This window comes from Marmota flaviventris, chromosome 3 (assembly GCF_047511675.1).
Source record: "Marmota flaviventris isolate mMarFla1 chromosome 3, mMarFla1.hap1, whole genome shotgun sequence".
Lineage (NCBI taxonomy): Eukaryota > Metazoa > Chordata > Mammalia > Rodentia > Sciuridae > Marmota > Marmota flaviventris.
In genome coordinates this window covers 11,442,700-11,447,764 of record NC_092500.1, presented here as the reverse complement: position 1 = coordinate 11,447,764, position 5,065 = coordinate 11,442,700, and the positions used below count along the sequence as shown (strand labels likewise).

The window sequence follows — 5,065 nt, the reverse complement described above, 5'->3', positions numbered from 1 at the left end:
TAACTACTGCGGATGATGGAGCCCAGGGCTGCTTTGCCACTGAGCCACATCCCCAGCTCTTTTTGTTCTTTATTTTGAAACAGGGTCTCACTGATTTGCTAGGACCTTGCTAAATTGCTGAGGCTGGCTTTGAACTTGTGACCCTCCCATCTCGGCCTCCAGAGCTGCGGGGATTACAGGCTGCACCGGCATGCCCGGGGTGGGGTGGGTAGATCTCAAGGAGGGTCTCTGTTGACTTCGAGGGTAATAGTGGTGTTCTCTGCCAGGTGCTCTTGTTAATGCTTTGAATATATCAACCCATTTGGTCCTCACAGCAGCCCTTTCTAATGAGCGTCTGAATATCAGCCCATTTGACAGATGAAGAAGTTGAGGCCCGTGGAGGTGAAGCTGCTCCTGGAGACCACGCAGCTAATAGGAGGGGGGGCTGAAGGGGAGCCCACTTGGCCTGGCTCCTTGGCAAGATGCTGAACCCCTTCCTGGTGGGGCAAGAAGGTTCCAAGAGCTCAGAGACCTGAAGAGTTCTGGGTGAGAGACGGCAAGGTAACAGAGGCCAAAGTCAGAGCCAGGGAGACCACAGGGCAGCCTGAAGCCAGCACGTGGGGCTGAGCTGGTGTGAGGGGTTCCTGGGGAGAATGGGGAGGGCGATGGGTGTGGAGTCTTCTTGAACTGTCAAAGTAACTCTCCTTAAAACCCCCAAAGTCTCACCACTCCCTGAAGACTCATGGGGTTGTTTTTGCACATGGGAGAGGATCTAAATCCCTTCGGTTCTCCTAGGTAGGCACAAGGTTGAGAACAAAATCTCTCTCTGCCACATTTGGAATATCCAAGGCTCAGAGAGGGGAGGCCACTCGGCCAGGGTCACACAGCAAGTCTGTTCCTTCAGCCTGAGCCCAGCTCTTCCTATTATAAAACCTGAATGGTTGGTTTAATGTTTCTATGCACATTTGAGAAGCTTCCCTGTTGCAGGGGCATCCATGGAGACCCTTAACAATTTCTGAAAGGACTTGGGGGAGGCTGGGCTGGGGTCTTCCCAAGAATGTGTCATAAGTCAAGGCTTCAGGAGAATCGATTTCCTGCCTCGAGAGCCAGCTTCCTGGAGGTCCAGTGGCCAGGCTGACACCTGCCGAGTCTCTGAGGCCACAACAGTGAGGTTTCTTACCCAGTTGGCTGTGCCCGTGCGGCTCAGCCCAGCCCCGGGTCTCCCCTGGAGCCACTGAACAAAATCTGCCCTCGGGTTTTCCTTTTTTCTCTGGGCTTCTTGACCCACCCTTCTCTGTTCCACTCTGAGCCTCTGTCTCTGTCTCTGCATTTTTCCTGTCTAATTTTCCTTCATTCTCCCTCTCTCTCTTTTTTTTTTTTCCTTTAGTACCAGAGATTGAACCCAGCCTTACCCACTGAGCCACATCCCCAGCCCGTTTTGTATTTCATTTAGAGTCAGGGTCTTGCTAAATTGCTTAGGACCTCGATAAATTGCTGAGGCTGGCTTTGAACTCGCAATCTTCCTGCCTCAGCCTCCCAAATTGCTGGGATACAGGCTGCGCCCCCACCTGGCCTTCTTTTGTTCCTCAGACTCTTCTCCTGCCTGTTCCCCTGGGCATCTGACCTTCTCCGTTTCCCTCCGTCTCTGGTTCTTTCTTCTTGGTCTCTCTTCTCTGGATCTCACTGTCCTCTCTCCTCGGCCTCCCGTCCCCTTTGCCGGGTCCCCCACCCCTGCAGCTCGGGACTGAGACCCAGCAGGCCTTCCAGGAGGGCTCCCCAGGGGCCAGGCGGGAAGGAGGAAGAGCAGTTTCTCCTCTGACCTGTCAGCTGGCCTTGGGGGCTGGGCTTCCCCTCCCACCCTGTCCACCCTGTCCACCCTGCAGCCTGGGCAGGCTCCCTGGACTCAGGGTAGAGCTGATTCACTTTTGAGGGGCTCTGACGACAGCCCCCGCCGTGGGCTGCCCCAGGAGGCGGTGAGGAGGGGCTGGGTGAGCAGGGGAGAGCCCCAGGTCTCGGGCACTGAGTCCAGGGAGAGAGCACCCCAGGCCACAGTGCTTCCCTGGAAGACGGAAGGACATAAGGACAGACAGCTGGGGCTGGGGGCTGGGAGCAGCAAGGAGTGAAGCTGGGGGAGGGGCTTCCGGCCCAGGGGGTGGGGGGAGCCACCCCATCAGCACCAGCACTCTTAGGTCTTAGGTCCCCCTGCCCCAGCCCGGCCGACCTGTTAGGAGGCACCTGAGTCAGAGGTCCTGGGTCCACGGCCACCTGGTGGCTGTGTGTCCTTAGGTACCCTCCAGGCCACCCCAGCCTGTTTTCTTCATGGATAAAATAAAAAGGCAGGGACATAGCTCAGTGCCACAGCATGTATTTAGCAGCCCAAAGCCCTGGGTTCCATCTGCAGCAACAAACATTAAAAATAAAAGACTTGCACAATTGGATGGGGAGGGTGCTGGGTGCAGGGAGGAGTGGGAACCAACATTTGCTGATTCATGGTTGCTACCAAATGGCCACACACCTGGTAATTTAAAACTACGGGGAGCCTGGCACTGTGGCGCATCCGGTAATGCCAGCAGTTCTAGAGGCTGAGGCAGGAGGATCTGAAGTTCAAGGCCAGCCTCAGCGACTTACTGAGGCCCTAAGCAACTCAGAAAGACCCTGTAAACAAAATACAAAAAAGGGCTGGAGATGCAGCTCAGTGGTGAAGCACCCCTGGGTTCAACCCTTGGTACAAACTACTACAATAGAACAGGAAGGTACCGTCTTTCAGTGGGGGGTGGTGTGTGTGCGGGGCTCAACAGGTCTCAGGCGCCACAGGTAAGGCAGAGGCTGCTTGGTTCCCATGGGCTCCTGACTCGGGAGGATCTGCCTCCTTGTCTTTGCTGGCTGCTAGAGGCCCTTCTTCTGTCCTCAGGGACACCAATGCCACACTCTTCTGACCCTCCTCTGTCCCCCTCTTCCATGTTTAAGAACCCTTGTGATGACACAGGAAATCTGGGAAATGTCCACGCGTGGAGGGCAGCTATTCACGACCTTGACTCACCTGCGACCTCCATGCCAGAGCCCAGCTGCCCACGGTTCCAGAGGAACTCGGGTGAGCAGCCCTCGGGGCCACGCTTTGCCTAACGTGTTCTGCTTTATTTTCCCTCCTGGATGAGGGGGATTCAGTGTGAAATAAAACCCATGAGGATGTCAAGGTCATGGTCACACTTGACCCTTAAGAGATGAAGCTGAGCCAGTGTGGTGACCTGAGTTCCCAGCCAGCCTCAGCAATGGCGAGCTGCCAAGCATCAGAGAGACCTGTCTCTAAATACCAATCAAAGTAGGGCTGGGGAGGTGGCTCAGGGGTCGGGTGCCCGACTATCAATGACAGAGAGAGGGAGACAGAGACACACGGACAGATATGACAGAGATGAAGCTGAAGTCCAAATCCAGGTGTGAGCTCACAGCCCACTCTTTCCACTCTTTCTCACCCCCGCTGATCCCAACCCTCTGAAGCCCCGGGAAGGTCCGGTGGGCTCAGTGGTAGAGCGCAGGCCTGGCACACGTGAGGATCTGGGCTCCGCCCTCGGCACTGGAAGGACGACAGGGTTTACATCACCTGATTGGCACGGGACCCTCAGGCATGCACAAAGCAAAATGCTGAGGGCAGTGGGAGACAGAGATCAAGTACCCTGAGGCACCCCCCTACCCCCACCCCCATAGCTGGGTGGGGATTCATGCTGGGGGTCTTGGTGCCAGGGGCTGGTCTTAGGTTCAAAGCCAGGATCCGCCTCTTCCTGAATGTCCTTGAGCCTTTGCTTTGTCACCTGCAAAGTGAGAACAGCAATGTCCCTACTTCATGGATAGATGGTCCTGAGGACTGAATCACCTAATTCGGGTGCTGGCACGGGGGACTGAACCAGGGGTGCTTTACCACTGAGCCACATCCTCAGCCCCCCCCCCTTCTTGGGTGGTGCTGGGGATTGAACCCAGGGCCTTGTACATGCTAGGCAAGCTCTCTGCCAACTGAGCTATGTCCCCAGCCCCACACCGTAGCCCTTTCTTATATTTTATTTAGAGACAGGGTTTCTCCACATTACTTAGGGCCTCACTGAGTTGCTGAGGCTGGCCTTGAATATGCAATCCTCCTGCCCCAGCTTCCCGAGTCACAGAGATTACAGGTATGCACCACCCTGTCCTGCTAGAAGCAGTTATGATTACTGTGCTTGGGCTGGGGATGTGGCTCAAACGGTAGCGCGCTCGCCTGGCATGCATGCGGCCCGGGTTCGATCCTCAGCACCACAAACAAACAAAGATGTTGTGTCCGCCGAAAACTAAAAAAAAAATAAATAAATAAATATTAAAAAAAATTCTCTCTCTCTCTTAAAAAAATAATTACTGTGCTCTTTTATAATTACAGCCATTTATTATCGTTATTGTTGTTGGGATTCCAATCTGGGTTTGGGAGGAGACAGCAAGACTGTGAAGGTGACAGCCTGCAGGTGCATTCCTTTGAGGGGGGAGCGCCCCTTGCTCACAGGAATCCCTCCCTGTGGGTGTCTCGGTTGCTCCAATGACATGACAAGAGCTTCTCATTCTGATGGGACCAGAACGTGCCCCACTGGCTTCTGGGCCTGTGTGAGGGTCGATGGAGTCAGGTGCCACTGTGTTTCTTCAGGTTGTCAAAGGCCACCCAGATACAGAGACCTGGCACTCTCGTCATTTTCTCAGGAACTGTCTAAAGAGGGTGTCACCTGTGCCTAGTGGGTGGGTCACTGGGATGGGTCACAGAGGACCACTGCCATGCTGATCCTCTGACAGGCCAGGGGGACAGGCGACTGGTGTGTGAGACCCAGAGTGCTCAGGTGACCTGCCCAGGGTCTCCTGGTTGCAGGGTGGTGTTAGGGTCTGGGTAGGAAGGACTCTCCATCCTGGCTCAGAGTCCTACTGTCCCCTGCTCATCACGCTTCTGGGCTGGACTGAGCAAAACCTCAGATAGGACTGGGCGCCCACTGCCCCGCTGATCTGAGCAGAGGCCACCCGGAAATCTTCCTGCCAGAGGGCTCTCCAGTCAGCTAGCCCAGGGGCTTCCAGTGTATCTGTCAGC

The 5,065-nt window shown here is 55.3% G+C and overlaps 1 long non-coding RNA gene across 1 annotated transcript; it reads right to left on the bottom strand.

Moving 5' to 3' along the window:
- Nucleotides 1-2,337: 2,337 nt before the first annotated feature.
- On the bottom strand, nt 2,338-4,288 carry LOC139704977 (uncharacterized). The gene is made up of 4 exons (XR_011706905.1): nt 4,180-4,288; nt 3,650-3,785; nt 2,737-3,550; nt 2,338-2,634 (listed from the first exon to the last, which is right to left on the bottom strand). It is a non-coding gene; the product is annotated as an uncharacterized lncRNA (long non-coding RNA).
- Nucleotides 4,289-5,065: the final 777 nt, after the last annotated feature.